The 17,586-nt window shown below is 40.9% G+C and overlaps 1 protein-coding gene across 4 annotated transcripts in view; it reads left to right on the top strand.

The window, feature by feature from the left end:
* Nucleotides 1-17,586, top strand: part of SEMA6A (semaphorin 6A) — a 111,858-nt gene that overhangs the window by 32,695 nt on the left and 61,577 nt on the right. The gene's annotated exons all lie outside the window — the stretch shown is intronic.

Genomic DNA, 17,586 nt, shown 5'->3' with positions numbered 1-17,586 from the left:
GGTACGATGTGACTGTTAATCTAATACAGCTGAGGTGAGCCATCTTTTTGTAGTAAGAGGCAGCGCTGGTCTGTTTTTATAGTTTAGGCTTTAAATAATGAAAGTATATTAGCCAGCAAGTTCAGGGGGTGCTCGTTTACACCGCCTTCACACAACATGTCCCATGTTTCACATGACAGGGAGGATAGCTAGTTCTCTACAACTGAATGCATAGTGATTAAACTGTCTAGGCATGAGCAGTAGGCAGCCATCTAACAGATCATTATTAAGATGGCTATAATTACAGAGTCAGAGCAGCCTCTTGCAGTGCACTGGTATGTGCCTTCAAAACTGGAAGCACAAAGGCCTATCTCTTTTATATGTTGTGGTCCAAGCTGTGTAAAATAGCAGCAAATTTTTGCGTTGCCTCAGTCATGTCTTAAGCAGTTAACTGCCGCTGTCTGCTGTTTGGAAGCTGGCCTGCTTTCCTGGCCAGGGGGATCTGAGATAGACCTAAGTGCTGAGTAAAGGGGCTGTTCAGAAAGACAAGTATAGCTGTGACTCTTCTACACCATCTCTCATGGTATTGCTTTAGTCATTACCTGAGTGGATACTTGAGCTCAAATGGTATCAAGGGGACATACACAAAGTCATCTATTTCATTAGGCTAATTTGCATGACTCAGCTTACCAAGAATCAAATTTTCATGTATTGTCCATCTTGCTGTCAGCAAAATAAAGGAAGGGGGAAGGGTAAATGGCAAGTAATGAAAGACTGAGATCAGGTGGTGTTCATTCCTTGCCTCTGATATACTTTTAGAAGCTTTTACTGCCTTTGGATATTGAAGACATGGATTAATATGCTCCAGAAAGTATGTTTTTAGCAACAGTTTGAATTTAGAAAAATACTTAGAGGTGAAACTTACAGTGCTGTATTAAGTGCAAGTCAAAGCAGTGAGTAGCTGGGCTGTTAGCTGCTGCTATGGTTAGAGGAGAAGCTAAGTGTTGTTTATGGAGAAGCAACTGGAGGATTAGAATTGTTAGCTAAAATAGACCTCCATCCTCCTTTGGTTCCTCAGAGACATCAGTGAAGTGTTTTGTGTGTAACACTGCAGTCTCAAGGGAACGGCTGCTGCTGTTTATATTGTACAAGATCTGGCTGTGACTTTAACTAAAAGCTCTAATATGCAGGACTGTATCTTTGCTTTTTGTCTGTGGTGTTTTCTTTAAAGAACAAAGTATTGTTTAATACTGTCTCATTGCTACTAGAATTGAAACTGAAAAATGAATGGCTGTTGATTGAAACCATATTCTTTTAGCCCTGTCACCAAGTAACTGCATGTTCAACCTTAAATTTGTCCTAGAATAGTGACTTGAGTTTTTCTTTTAAGTGTGAGTTTGTTACGATGTTTGGAGTACTGAGCCATTGGAATCTCATAATGAAATGCAATTTAACATGATTGCTTGGGCAGAACAAAGGAAAACTTCAATAGGACAACTGAAAAATGTGGGGCACCGTTTCTCTTGTTACTGAACCCAGAGTAGTGAATTGTGCAGTCCCAATCCCAGGCCCTGCCCAGGTTTTTTTTTTGTGCATCAGTGATTCTGCAAACTGCTTTGAAGGAAAAAGAGATTTAATAGCAAGTCTTTAGCTTCTTAGATAACTTCGGTGGCTATACGTAGAAAAAATGGCAGCTGACTGATCTGTTGATAACGATGTAAGCACTAAAGAAACTGATTATGAGTTGAATATTGTCAGTGAGATTAATCCCGTCTGTGCTTTCTGAATTGGAAAACAGTGTTCCAAAGCCATGTTCCTGCCGAAACAGAAACTGCAAACAGTAGCTCATCTATCTTGAGGAACTCATCCATGTGTGTGCGTGAGTGGGTGGTTGAATTTTGAAGGACTTTGTCCTTTGTCTATGTGGATTGTAAACTTTTTCAAAGCAAGGCCTTTTTTATTTATCTATTTGTTTATTTTTTTCCTTAAATTTTGCACAGCATCTAGCACTCCTGGAGTAAAACACAATCCCCAGAGAGGTTGTGGATGCCCCATCCATCCCTGGAGGTGTTCAAGGCCAGGTTGGATGGGGCCCTGGGCAGCCTGGTCTGGTATGAAATGTGGTTGTTGGTGGCCCTGCCTGTGGTGGGGGCTTGGAGATTCATGAACCTTGAGGTCCCTTCCAGCCAGGGCCATTCTGTGATTCTGTGATTTCCATTGTAGCTGTATATTCTTCCAGTGGAGTAGTATCTTTTTCACTTTTTTTGTCTGTTGGTAGCTGTGTGGATCACATTCTCTACTTTAATCCCCAGCAGTATTTTGCTATATGGGCTGTAGCCTCTGCTGTGATTTGTGATAGATAGAAACTGGGTTACAGCTTCTCTTCTGTAGTTGGATCCAGCCAGAAATAGCAACAATAGTTTGGACAGAACTGCAACAGGATTTTGTTCAGCTGACACGTGACATCAGTTGACTGTAGATGTTGTGCAGGTAGTTTGTGACAAAGTACCAATCAGTAATCAGATTCCTTTTGTAGGAAATCATCAATTCATCAATTGTATAGATTTGCGGAGTCAAAGAGGAAAGGGTATAAGAAGGAAGAAGGGTGGAAGAAAAGCTGCTGAAAAGCTGAAATGAGGTGTATCTTATTCTAGCATTCAAAATTGTGTTACCTCTGAAGTCAAGTCTGTTTTTGCTAATTAGAGCAGCTTTGTTTCAGGCCTGTCATAAAGCAGAGCATTCTTTTATGTCTGTGTTTACATTAGGGATAACTTGAAAGAGGCAAAGAGGCATAATGGAAAGGAACATTTTTAAGAGAAGATGTGTCTGTTGGTTCATGCTGCACAGTGAATCCTGTCTGAGAGAAACCTAGGCAGGAAAAGCCTATGGAGCATGCGTTGGCTTAGCGTTCTTGTTCTAAGATGTTTGACCTTGTGCGTTTCTAAGCATGTACAGCATGCTTAGAGAAAGCATGAGAGAGCAGCAAAAGTTGTTACAAAAAGATTTTTATGACTATTTGCATTTCTAGTCAGGCAGAGTTCTGAATCGCTGTGTCCTGCCCCAGAGAGTACACAGCAGGGTCTATGTGCTTGGTTACTGGCGGAGGGAAATGATTGTCTTTGTTGGACAGGTCAAGGGAAAGCAGGGTGCCCAACTCTTGTGACTGAGAAAGAGCAAGCCAATTGGTCTGTCTCCCATGATGGAAAAACAGGGAGCTTTCTGGAAGGAAGCAACTTCTTCTTCTTCTCCCTCACCCAACTGCATCTCTTTATCCCAGTTCTTCCCTTTCACATCTCGCTTCAGAGCTGAACAACATTCAGGAAAGAGAATGTCGTAAGGCAACTTTATCAAAATGGACATTAAAAATTGTTTTCCAAGTTTAATTATCCTTTGATCATCAAGAGCTGGGTAGGGTTTTTTGTTGTTGTTGTTTGTTTTGTTTGTTTTGTGTGTGTGTGTGTGTTGTTTTTTTTTTTTTATATATATATTTATATTTGTGATCTTCTTACAGTTCTCCCAAAATAAAGAGGGAAGATACCATCTGTCCTCATGAGCTTGCAGCAGAAATAATGTTCTCAGTTTTTTGGGGAACGTAAGGGTGTGTGTGAGTAAGGGGAGTAATCTGTTCTGGTGTAAGGAAAGCCAAATCTGTTCTTCTGTGAGGAAAGCCAAGTTTTTCTACAAGAGAAAGTCCCTGCAAGTAACTGCAGTGAAGGAAGGCGATTGTGGAAAGCTCCTTTAGAGTAAGAAAGTGTGCAGTCATTTCTTGCAGCTTCAACCAGAGGCATCAGAGCTTTCACTCTCACAAATAAATTTTGTTCTTTATGAAAACATTTTATATAGCATTTTCAGTCATCAAATTAGTCTTGTTTAGCCACGTGCTTTTGTGGCCTCTTAGAACTGCATGGTCCTCCAAGCAGCTCCTGTGCAGATTATTTTTTCATGTTCATGAGGGACAAAGAATCATTTAAACACAAGCAGGGGAAAAAAAAAAAGTAAAGTTATTTGCTGAGGAAAAAGGAAACAAAAGTGATTTCCTACTTCAGATTAAGGAGGGAAGTTGTGGTAGGCCCCAGTACTGAATGAGGTGGTTTAGTAATTGACAACCTGTTGTTTTTTTAACCTACTTTTGAAATGGGTAAGAATACAGACAAAATTCATATTTTTCACTGTTGCTGTTCAAAATTACTGATCGTCATGTTTAGTGAGTGCCACTGGTTCTGTACCTGGATTTGTTTCTGAATCTAGGAGTAAATAACGTTACTGGCAAGTACACCAAATGCAAGCTTCCTTTCTTGAAGTTTTTCTGAGTGAGGGGAAGTTCTGGGCTACTCCTTCCACTGCTGTGCTCCTGTGATAGTTATTTAGGAAAAGCTGTTGCTGAGAGCCCTGAGGTGACGAAGATGTCAGGTAACAGAGCATCTCTGAGCTGCCAGTAGAGATTTTGTAGGTTAGGTGCTTTCTTTCAAACCAATTTATTATTTTTATTTTTTTTTCCCATCAGAAGAGGGCAAATGCCTGAAAGAGGTCCTTCACGTGGCTTGGGTGCCAAGTCAGTGAGAGATCTTCCAAAAGGCTGCTCCATGAAACTCGTGTCCAGGCTCCTATTTTCTTGTATTTCACAGTCATCTTTTTGTGTTGTTTTTGTTTGTTTGTTTGTTTTGTTTTGTTTTTTGTTTTGTTTTTTTCCAGTATCAGTGTTAAACTCTTCTGTAGTTGTGTGGCATGTACTGTGTTTGGATCTGAAAGCTTTGTTGCTGAGCCATCACGTACCATTTTATAGGTGGTCCCGTTGTTCAGAATACCAGAAACTGTCAACACACAACAGCCACAGATGCTGTGAAATTGAGTTTCTCATGAGCACAGGTTTAACTATAAGCACACGCATGTGCAAATAGTCCTTTAGTTGAAGCTGATGTAGTGATGTTTACCACAGAAGAGTAATGCCCATGAAATTCTACTTTGAATTGCTCAAAGGCAAATTTTAATGAGAAGAGATGCAGTGTGCAATAGGACCCAAAGCATCTTATTTGGTTACTCCAAGAAAGCAATTACTCTTCTGACAGATTAAGGATAACCTCAAATTTCACAGGAAACTTGGATGTGGTATTTCCATTTTCTCATTTTAGAGGAAAGACGTAGCTCAAAAGCCACAAAGTTAGCAATATGTAACTGAGTCTTTATCTAAGACTGTGTACTTTCATAAGTTTGTAATTGTCCATAAATTCCATCCTTTGTAGGTGTAAGGCTTATAAATGGTAAAGTAACATCACTCATGAGCTGACATGGATGGCATGAGCTGAGCAGCAGCCACAGTTTTCTCTGAAATCCAGAGGGAATCGCTTCCAATTGCTGCCCTCAATCCAGCAGACATCAAGGTCAGCGTTACTAGCAGTATGAATAAAAACAAGTCAATGCCCTTTAATTGTAGCTGCTAACTGTGTGTTTCTGCTGCAAGCTAGAGAATTGCTGCTCTGTGGTACTAGGAAGCATAATCTCAGATGTAGGCAAGTTTCGATGTAGGGTTTCCAGATTGGAGTCTACACCTTGATGACAAACTGGATCTCTACAGACACAGTGTGTGCATTCAGTCTCATTAGAAAATAATTTGATTTTCTGGTCTAATGTCTTTTTGTACTTTTTTTCTCTTCTCTCTACTGGCAGGAATTTGTGTCTTGGCTGCAGATCAGCTCCTGGCAGCTGATCAGCGGAATGTCCATGTTATTGAGGCCAACTCAAAGTTAGAGGAAACTCTCACTGCAGCATTTGATATAAATCACATAAGCGGCAGAACTGCAGAGTAAGAAATAACAACAGCAGCTTGCCAGCTATGCTGTCTTCCTCCCCGTGCTACAGAGGAATTTTTGTTCTGTCAGGCAAAATATGAAGAATTCATCTGGGTTCACAAACACCTGGCAGACCTGCAGAAAACCCACAACTGTGTGTGCCTCCTCATCAAGCAGTCTTGCTAAATTCATGTCAGTGCACTCAGCTAATGAACTTTCGCTTTTCCTGTGTTCCCCATCTTTAAAGAGGGAAAAGGGTGAGGGAGAAAAGAGCAGGAAGTTTGGGAGTAGATCTTGAGTTGCCCAAGCAAACAGTGATTTTATAGGTAGAGACGGACTTTCTTCAGTGAATCCCAGGACGAGACACCTGTCCTGGTAACAGGGTTGTGTTTTAATCATGAGGATGGTGCCTACATTCTGTTTATTGCACATGGTGAGTTTCTTCTTCAGCTCTACAAAACTCGCTGGGGTATCAATAATGATGTTTCCAGCATCACTAGTTAGCTGAGTGCTGGTGCTGTGAAAATGGCTTATCTTCCCATGTATCTCTTTATTTGCCATTGGAATCTGAATGCAGCGAATCATTCCTAAAATAGCTGTAGAAATCACAAGCAGTATAGAAATGTCTTTGTCTCAGTGTTGTGTTGCTGAGCCTGCCCTAGCACAGGATCTGGAAACAGACTGCTGTCTCATGTGAGTGACAGTCTGGGTTGTCCTTTGCAAAAAACCCTGCATGTGGTTTTGAAAAGACAGAGAATATTTCCTGGAGGAGAATGGCTTTGCTGTGCTCCACTAATGAGCCAGGGAACAGATTAGAGGCTTTTCCTACCTGCGAGGAAGCTCATCCATCACACCCTATTCAGGCAGTCATACTCAGTGGGCTTGTTCTCTCTTGCTACACTGAACCTCTTTCTCCACAGATTTTCCAGAGAAGCAAAGCACATAATAACAGAGCTATTGCTCTTGTAACTTGTAGTACAGGCATTTGTCAATGCTGCTTTGAACTCTCTTTTCTGTGCTGCTCTAATTCCCTCGTGATGTGCCAAGAAGCAGGTGTGACTGAACGTGTAAGGATGCTTGTATTCTTCAGTATGTGAGTGAATGCGTGTTGGAAGAAGGGAGCAGTGTATTTGTGTGTGCAGGGGTTCAATCTGTGTCTAACTAATCTCTTTTTACTTTTTCTGACCCACAAGTCTCAATTTTAAGTTTGCCCTTGGAATCACATCATATGAGTCTCTACTTCCACTCAGTAACAGACTCCCAGTAATTAAAGTGATCTCACGCTGTTCTATTAATCACAGGAATTGCAATTTTTATATTCTGAGGTTAATTGATGATATCTGCATATAGCATTTTCCCTTAAAATAAATTGAATTACAGTAATTAACCTTATGTCCAGGTCAACTGACAATATAGTTAGTCTCAGCAGTATCCTGAAAAATAGGATATTCTTCAACTTACATGTTAGCTTCTTGCTTTGCTCTGTTTTCTTTTTCATAACCCTGTGATGCAGTGAAGAGATGAGCGAAGAATGTGTCATATTGCCCTGCTGAGGAGAACTCTTTACTCAAAAGGCACTCTTGAGGATAGGGTTCTTTGTTGTACTCACTTGTCCTTAAAACTATTAGGATTATTTATGATATAAAATTTGGGAATTGTTTGGGCTCGAATGTAGGCAGAATAAAGCCCAGGGACTTCCACTTGCAGGCAGCAATTACTAGCAAACTGCAGGAACTGGATTAGCACAGGCATCATGCTCATCTCGGAGGAAAAGCAAACTAAATAGATTTTTGGTTGGGTTTTTGTGTTGTGGTTTTTGGTTTTTTTTTTTAATTTTGTCTCAAAGTCAGATTTATTTTATCTCCATAAGGTTTCCAAAAATATCAGAGGGAAAAAAAAAAAAAAAAAAAAAAAAAAAAAAAAAAAAAAAAAAAAAAAAAAAAAACACTGGATGATGAAGAATAATCAGAAAAGACAGAGATCTGTGATATTTCCCTTATGTTTTAATAAAGACTCTTTCCTGTGAAATATGAAATATGAGTGAAATATGAGTCTTTTTAAATTCTGGAGTCTGCCTGAGCATAAGGAGATGTGAATAGATGTGTGGATGTACAAGGGAGAAAGGCATTGCACGTCATGTTGAATTACGGTATTCCCACCCAATTTGCTTATTTCCTTGCACTAAGCAGTTTGTGGGTTTTGTTCCCCATAAACATGTGCTTCTCCAACAGCTCTGTTAAATTTTTCCTCGGAGATAACACTTCTTTTCATGGACATTATTCATGTTTGCAGTAATCTCATGTTTTACTGAAAGGTGCAGAGAAACCTGAGAAAGCTGATTTCATAAACAAGTTGGGGGCTAAAGTTAAAAATATACACTGCAAGCTCTTTGCTTGCCTACAGTTCCTATCTGTCAGGGACAAACATTACTTATCAAGTTGAATTTGTCTGCCTTCCAAAGGGAAAAGCCTGACCGTTCTCTTTGCCTGTAAGAGTCGGCTTGCTGGCCACTGTGTTTGCGTTTCTTTGTGCTGAGTAGCCTTCACGGCAGGGGATGCTGAGGTCTGGCCTACACTGCGCTGTTGCCATGACTATACTGCTGCAATGCAGAGCAGTGTTGAGCTGACCAGAGGCTCCTCTTGAGCAAAGCACTATTGGGTAGAGCAGCACTGCTGCCGGAGCAATTAATCCATGGATGTCAATGTCCATTCTTAGCATTTCTAGTGTTACAGTAGGATTCATTCACATTTTGAGGGCATGGGAACAATCTGTTGTTGTATCAAACTGCTTTGTACCCAGGTGGACTGGTGCCTGTTGGAAAATAGCCTGGCAGAACTTGCTATTTCACTCAGGGTAAGGGGAGGTATGTTATTGAGTCAATTTCTGCAGAAATTCAGCTATACTTACAGCTGAACTGAGTCCAGTTGTAACAAGGCTAAGCAGTGTGGTCTGATGGTTTAACAGCTGACTTACATGTGAGGATCTGCATTTCTCTACTGTCCTGCCACTTTAAAATGGTGCCCATTGCTTTCATTCCAAATAAGTTTCTTGAAGAGCACAGCTGGAGATCACGCTTGAAGAGTTAGCCTTGCATTTCTTGCTCTGAAAACAAAACAAAACAAAATAGTAAAAGCAATACAGAGGCTTTTGTTGTTGCAATAAGCAGCAATTAGATGCTTTAAGCCCAGTAATATGTTCTATGGGATCCTAACTTATTCTTCAGCGTTAACCTCTGCTCTTATATATCAATCTGATCTTTTACACAGACATAAGAGGATTTGTAATTTAAGTCTTCTTTCTGGTTAGAGGATGAAGAAGGGCTGGAATCCATTTAAGTACATACCGGCAGTGAAAGGAAGCAAATGCTGAGGATCTGAGGAAACCTGTCCTGAAGAGCTAGCTGAGCTGGAAAAACTGATTTAAGAGAACTGTGTGCCTCTAAAGTTGCACTTACAGCAGGCACATGGCAGCTGGGACAATGTCTGTGGGGCTGCATCTAAGTTTTAACCTGTGACAATTGTTACTATTGCTGTGAAAATACAGCAGGCTCCATGTTTCGTCTTTATTATCTAAAGGGAAAGGAAAACAAAAGGAGGCCATGTTTCACTCCCATTGTAGCTTTGGGTCACCTACAGATACGTAATTTCTGTTCCATCTATTAGCTGAGAGAATGGAAGATCAGCTGATGGACACTGATATTTCCCAGGCAAAATGAGGGCAGGGGAAAGTAATGGTGTTGCTGGTAGTGTGTCTGTTTTCTGTTAAGCATGCTGAGATGAAACAGCAGATTATATATTAGAGATGGCGTTTTCTTCTTTCAAAAGGCAGTGATTGCTACATTTAACCCTTAAATCTATTCAAAACCTTGACAGAAGTGTGCTGTAGTCCCACAAACAATCAACAGAGCAATATTTTGTCTCTTAAATGTGAGGCTTTTAAAAATAATAAGGACATCTTTGAAAAGACAAGCTTAGCTGTTTTAGGGTTAGGTCTGTTGCTGTATGTGGTTGGGGGTGGTGAGTGAGAAGGATTATTTAGGCATTGCCTTTGTTCCATTCTGTAGGTTTATAACCCCAAAATAAAATTGCAAATGTTTTTGGCAGTCATCTTCCAAGCACAGATGGCTTTCCTCCCAGTTTTGGCAAGCGTGATTTCAGTATAAAATTGAGCAATTATTAGAAAGTGAAATATTGCATGATATAATACTGCTACCACCACCATCAACATCATAACAAATGGTGTGTTTATTGTTTCTGGTGCTGCGTGAGAGAGCTTGTGCCACTGTTGTTACCCTTTCCTCTAAAACATGTACCTTTGCTATTCCTGGTGATGCTTAGACAGAGGGATGGAAAAGAGCAGATGCTCCAGCAAGGAACCGTGGCCATTTTCTCATTTGCTTTGGCTCTATATTTCAATGCAAATATCACTGAACAGGTGGCTGATGAGGCCCCCGTGGACTGTTTACAGTGAAGGTTACAACCAAAATCGATAGTCCTGAGATGCTTCTAATTCCATCTGGGAGATGTTCATCTTCCATCTGACTGTTTCCTCTCTGAACAACAGCATCCTATTAACGCTGCATTCATCAGGGATGTCTTGCCCGGGTCAGCAGAAGATTTCTCCTATTTAGGCCTCCATTTGTTCTCTGTGTTTTCTTTTCATACTGCACTGGATCAAACAGTAACGTTGGACTTGACAAGACAGGTTGATAGCATTAGGCATGCTGAGTTTTGCCTACTGACTTGACACCTGCTACTACCATTCTGCAGGCCGAGGCTCATCAGTTCTGCCTGAGGGTTGTCCAAATCTTTTCAGCTTATCACTTACTGAGGCAGGAGGTAATGATGTTACATATCATAGCTGACATTACGGTGCTTGATATATGGCCTTGCAATGCTGCAAAAAGGGAGAGGAAAGCTGGTGAGAACTCATGATTGCATAGACCTGAGCAAAATAAGCAGATACCTCTGAAAATCACTGGAAAAGTACTTGGCTTTGCATAAATCTGGCAGACCATAATGGGAAGTTCTGCATGGCCCCTGTATCTGTTTCCTCCAACTGGTAATAATGTTTGTATTATTCTTTTTAATAAAGGTAAATGTTGTTGATTGCTATATGAGGCAGAATCGCTCTCGTTGGTGTCTTTCCCTTGGGCCTAATTGTCACATCTGGCGTGCAGCCCACAGCAGCTGGGCAATGAGTAAGCAGTGCTGAATCCAATTAAAATGGCAGTAAAGTAAGTATAACAGGGGGCACCCATGCATTCCTCTTACATCTGGGGAAAACTTTCTAATGTGCAGAGAAAGTTATGGAGGATGTACTTCATACACATAAGTATGGGCCAAACGGGATGTTGGAGGGGTGGGATCCTCCCTTGGGCTCTGCCTACCTCCCAGCATTCAAGAGAGGCCCTGAGCTACCATGTGGTGATCATCCAGTACGTTCACACACCAGCCTCCTTTGTATAAAAGCCAGATACCTGGAGTGCTAGAGTGCTTTTTTGGCCACATAAAATGAATGGCCAGCTGTAGAGACAACGGGAGTGGGACAGGAGAGGAAAGATGAATGATGGTGGCACTGCTGGTCACAAAAAGATGTTGGTAGTGGTGATGGGCACAGTGCTGGCGTTAAGTCTCTGTGGCCATCTGCACCAGTATTCAGGTGGCTGAGCAGCAACGACTAGTTAGGGCAACAACAAGAGAAAGTGAGTTGGCCAACCTGGCCATTGCCTTGCCATGTGCCAATTCAGTTATCATGTCTGGCACTCTGTGCTGTATCTTGCTGTTGGCCACTTGTCTCTCCTGTCTTCAGAGCTAAGCACTCGCTGAGCTTTTGTTCACTCACATCTGCCTGATTCCATGGTGCTGTTAAGCCTGGGCTTCTTGCACAGTCCCTTCTGCTGCCAGGCGCAGCCACAGGAGGTGCTTGTGGGATGGTCAGCCCACCACCCAAATAGGTGCAAACAACAAATGCACTCCAGAACAGCACTACAGCACTGGCCTTGCTGCCCTCATTGTATGGAAGCTACAGCCCACAGGTTGTATTCCTGTCTTCTTGTTGTTATTGCTGCTGTTGTTGTCATTGTTGTGTCCTTACTGATTCCTTTCCCTGACTTGCACAGAACTCTTGTCTTTCACTTTCTAGGAACTGTAAAGGGGTAAATAGCAGTGAGAACACCCTCCACTCTGATTTTCAAAGGCTTGCTAAGCCAGAGGAGGTAAAGGTTTGCTGTCAGCATCAGATGGCTAATCTGTACTTCAGTAGGGAATAGAATTCAGGTTGGGTGGCTGGTTTCTGCACCCTGCCTTCAGCATGGCACAGTATGTGTGCACATGTGTGCGGGTCAGTATGTGCTTTTTGTTATGAACAGGTAAATCTCTTTCAGTGAGATAGTGTCTGACTCACTTGAATGCTTTTAAAACCCTTATTGCTTGAAAATCTCATTTATTTTTTACCTCACACAACTCAGGTCATTTTCTCTCCTGCCATTTTTATTTTTATTTTTTGGGGGGTGGTCATTTTGCTTTTCCTAGTGTAAGAGACAATGGATGTAATAAGATGGGCTATTTATTGAGTATTTTGTGACTCAGATGCTGCTACTTTTTCTGGTCATATGTTTTTTCTTAAGCAGTAGTTCAAATTCATCACTTTTTTGTTTCCTCGCTGTTTGGTTAAGTACCATCCCTTTTTACTATACTTATAGGTTGTTGAATGAGGGTAAGTTACTGCCACATGTTTGTGGAAATAAAAGATTTTAAGGCTGTCACGGTTTTTCATGGCCATTAAGTTTTCTGGTCTTGGTTCATGCCTAACACAGGCCATTCTATTTTAACTGGTAATTCTCACATTAAGCCTAATAATTTGTGGATTGAAGTGCAGCTGTTCTGCGTGAACACATCCCGTCAGAGTATAAAGAAAGTCTGTAAGAAATGAATATAACAAGATCTGTCCATTACTGATCAGGCTTAGTGTGTCATGGGAAAGTTTTGACATGGTTACATACTCTAATTTGACTTGGGTTTTTACAGGAGTACAAAACGTAACATGAGGCAAAGGAAGGAAGATGGGAGTTTTTCTAGCATGGAAGAGTGTCTGTTCTGATAGTTATTTGTAGATGCTTCATTGCTGTTGCTGCAGAATTTGTGCTTGAGATCAAATACGTCTGTGTACTTTTATAGAATATACCAGGGAGTCAGCACTTCCCCGTATGGCTTTTTGTGTGATGGATCTAACCTTGCCGGAGTCTAGTAGCTGCAAATACAATAGCCCTATTACAGGAGTAGCCTTGCAGTAGATATATGTTCATTTCCTTGGCCAAGCAGTTACTGTATGTCCATTTTCATGCAGATCATTGTTTTCCAAATGCTGCGAAGTTCAAGTAGCAGAAAGCAGAGCTTATTTTATTGGCTTCTCGCTGGCACAGATAGATAAGGATTCTGTCAAGGAATATGGCTAATAAAAATCAGATTTTTCTCTTTGAATTGGAATGATCATTACTTTCATGAAACTTCAGAAACTCCTTTGCATCAGCAGGATGACTTTTACTGAATTAATACTGTTATGTCACACACATACGTTGGGAGACAGTGTAATACATTTGTATTTATACATATATGTACACATAGAATCATAGAATCATAGAATTATCCAGGTTGGAAAAGACCTTGAAGATCATCAAGTCCAACCGCAGCCTAACCAGTACCCCATCTCTAAAAAAAAAAAAAAAAAAAAAAAAAACAAAACAAAAAAACAAAAAAAAAAAAACAAAAACCAACCTCTGCTAAATCATATCCCTGAGTACCACATCCAAACGGCTCTTAAACACATCCAGGGATGGCGATTCAACCACCTCCCTGGGGAGCCCATTCCAGTACCTAACCACCCTTTCTGTAAAGAAGTTCTTCCTAATATCCAACCTGAACTTGCCCTGGCGCAACTTGAGGCCATTTCCCCTCGTCCTGTCACTTGTCACTAGTGAGAAGAGACCTGCCCCACTCTCACTGTAAGAACCTTTCAGGTACTGGAAGACGGCAATAAGGTCTCCCCTCAGTCTCCTCTTCCTCAGGCTAAACAGCCCCAGCTTCCTTAGCCTCTCCTCATAGGGCTGATTCTCCAAGCCCTTCACGAGCCTCGTGTATCTATGTATCTATGTATCTATACGTACATTTGTAGATTTATATTTGTGAGGAAGCTTTCAGTAAGGTTAAGCAAATGTAATAGCAACTGCACTGTACTGGTATCCTACTCAGAGCTGATTGATTCCCTTTTGGGCTGCACAGGAACAGGAAAATGTATTATGGCTAAGAAGGCAAAATTTTTATTTCCATGTGTATGAAGAGTTTATATAGTTTATTAATACTTGTGGCAAAAAGGAAGGAATACAGAATAACAAGAAAGTCATATTACGTAGATATCTGAAGTCACGAACTTCAGTAAGAAGAATCTGAGCGCTGAAGTATATTGCATGAAGTTGTACTTATATTCATGCAAAAAGAAGAAATCTGGTCTATACTATCAGTTTAAGAGTGACTGGTCATTTGTTAGACATAAACAGTCTACTGCTAGGATGTGTTCCAGGGGTCTGCAAAGGAAAATACAGTGCCACAACTCGCTCTTCTTGTGACTACTAGCTTCCCTTGCAGGAGCAATAAGCATATTTTGAACAGGAAGAATGGGGTTTCTGAGAGCCAGTTCTCTCTCAGTCTATATGGCTTAGCACAGGCATGTCCAACCCACAGACCATCACAGCTCACAGTGCAGCTGACCCTGGCTCCAAAAGCAATGCCTCCTATTTTATCATGTTGACCCACAAAATCAGAGGTGGATGTTGTTGGTATGGCAGTAGAAGTTGAACCTTCCCACCAGTATTCCATTACATACTTTTGCAGTGTGACAGATGGACTTCTGATATGGAATTGCATATGCAGCAAAGGTGTGGAACTGAATTCCTCCATGCAGGAAAAGCGGTGCCCATTGACATTCATTGACACTTGCTGAGGTTTTTATGGAGACCAACAGTGGTGGGTGGCACATTTCAGCAGTGGCAACACTGTTTGCATTTCACCTCCCCTGGAGCAGATTTTGATGAGTATGCCATGCAGGCCCTTGTTCATCAGTGGCAAAAAGCACATAGCTAATGGTGGAGACTATATTGAAAAATAATGCTTTGTAGCTGAGAATGTGCTCTATCAAATAGTTGCTGTGCTGTCTGTAACTGCAGTTTCCATGGAAATGAATAGGAGGCATTACTTTTGGAGCAGCCTACATATATGCAGCCCAAGACAATTCCTCTTTACCCATTCCAGGCCAGGCAAGCCCAAAGTTTGAACAGCCATGGCTTAGTGAAAGCCAAAGTGAACTACAGTGGTTTGCACTGATTGAGGTTTTCTCCATGGACATTTACAAAGTGTCTATTTTGAGATGGAACCTGTACTCACCCAGCATCACCACCTATCTGCACTTGCTTCCTCCACCTCTGTGCTTAGAAGCATTCTTGATTAGAAGTAGCTTCAGCACAGCTGCACTTGAGAACATTTGCAACACTCCCAAGAGCCCAACCAGAGTTGAGGACTTGCTGAAAAGGACGTTTGTCCTAAAAATAAGTGTAACCTTCTCAAATCAGCACTTTTCTGAAATTCCACTCTGACAGTGCAGATCTTTCCACCATTGTAAGAGCAGCAAAAATAACACTATGCTTGAATTGTCTTGCAAAAAACTTACCTTAGGCGTAGCTTGTGTCCTATTCAACATTACTTCATTGGCATGGACATTGATACAGATTTGCAGTCTACTCCAAATGTGGACAGATAGTAGCAGATATTTTGCATTGGTTTGTGTGAATTCCAGCAGGGGTGTTAATACTGCAGCAACAGGGAACTGCTCTTCTTTTTCTCTCTCTTCCCCCCTTTTCCTCCACAGGAAGTACCCATAAGAGTGACAGGGAATTACATAGTCAGAACCTATTGATCTGATCTTTGTTAGAAGGTAACAAAAAGCTTATTTGTTAGCTAATTGTTTTCAGGCTAAAGAAAAGAGATTTGGCCCAACGACTTGTACATAAAATGACAGCATAAGTTTGTTGGATGCTGTTCATTTGCCTGTCAGCAGCCTCTGGTATATATTTATGTGAAACAGTAAGCATGTTTTAATGAGAAGAAGAGAGTGGTGGTGTAAAATCACCCACCAGAAAAGATTTTTAGTCTCTAAGGTGAAGCGGCAACAGTGTGTATACAGTACCTTAATGCCTTCCTGATTGAAACACGTAGATAACGGAGGATGTGCTGACAGGGAGTAGCAGCAAGCAGCTGTTCTTCTGCTCCAGATTCAGCCTCACTGTGAACCAGGTGGTCTGGATTGCCCTCCTGCAAGCTGATGCTGCAGGTGAATAACGCTCAAGAGGAAGAACTGGATTGCTTAGTAGGTTTGTTCCTGCTAAATAAGCAGGAAGAAGATCATGTGCATTTCAGAATATAGTTTTGCACCAGACTGTAACAATTTCAGGAAAATAATTCATATTTATTTTTGTGTTAAGATTGGATTCCTTGTTTAGTCACATTCCAGTGACAGAGTTTTAAAGGTGGCAAAATTACATTTCAGAGAATTGTGTGAAGAGAAAGAAATTAATCCACCTAACGTGGGCCTTAGCTCTAATTCAAACCTTTGGAAAGGAACTGTTTCAAAGTGCTGTATTTACTTCTCCTAGTTTCTACTTTGGGCATCCCCAGGGAGCCTAATGATGTTTCACTGGGCATGGAACTGGAAAGAAACTTCCTGCAGTGGAGCACTAGCAGTGAAGGAAAAATGTAAGAGATGATTAAAGAGGCAAATGGAGGAAGCACGCAAAGAAAGCATCTACAGGCAGGTGTAGCTATGTCAGTAATCACACATAGCTATCATCCTAACCAGTGCTGGATAGGGAGGCTTCTCTTGGGGTTTGTATGTGCTATCTCTCACCATGTATTCTCATATGCGGTATAATAGACAGACATTTCTATGTTGTGCTGTATTTATTGTTGCTGTTTTTATTCTTTGCCATTGCTCTGATGCTTTGCTCATGTCACTCGTTGCTGCACATTACATTTTTTTTCTTTAGTCTCAGCTTAACTCAGTCTCAGTTATTGTGTTAATAGAATCAGCCAAGTTTCTAATTTGTGTTTGAGTAATAGTCAAACACAGAGTACAATAAATCATTTGTCCTTAGGAACTATATTGCACTGCAACAGATTCTCTATTCCAGTGCAGCTAGAGGAGCAGAAAATTTACTTAAAAGCAAATATATAATAAGGGAAATTAATTATTGTGACATTTCAAATTGGATATGAGATGAGAAATCAGCTACGTCTGTGAAATTGCAAATGAAAATGCAACACTGAAGACGTGTAAAGCCTCTTTTGTTTTTTGTGGTTTTGTTTGTTTGGTTTTGTTTTTGTTTTGTATAGAGAAAGCAGACATAGTTATCTAATATTAAATGATGTTTCAGAAAGGCAAGTTAGCACACTGTTTTCCATATTAAGTTCCAAAGACTATGTAGGTTATGGAGTTTGACTTTTCGCCCATAAATGTGGAGTGACTGACAGACTACTGTAAAAATGCCCTCAAAAGGAATCTTTGGCAGATAGCATCAATCGTTTAAAACTCTGGAAGGGATGAAAAGAAAACCCCACATCTACCATGATTTCCCCTGCAGATCAATGCCTGTGTGAAATTTGCCTGGGAATTATGAGCTATTTACTGTATTATGCACTGTTTTCTTTCAGTGTATCTAAAGGCTCCTGTGGTTCCTTTCACATTCAAGATTTAGGGATATTTTTCTACATGTAAT

The sequence above is a fragment of the Excalfactoria chinensis genome, chromosome Z (genome assembly GCF_039878825.1).
Source record: "Excalfactoria chinensis isolate bCotChi1 chromosome Z, bCotChi1.hap2, whole genome shotgun sequence".
Lineage (NCBI taxonomy): Eukaryota > Metazoa > Chordata > Aves > Galliformes > Phasianidae > Excalfactoria > Excalfactoria chinensis.
Note: the sequence above shows the minus strand (reverse complement) of the source record. Positions and strands in the feature narration are given on the sequence as shown.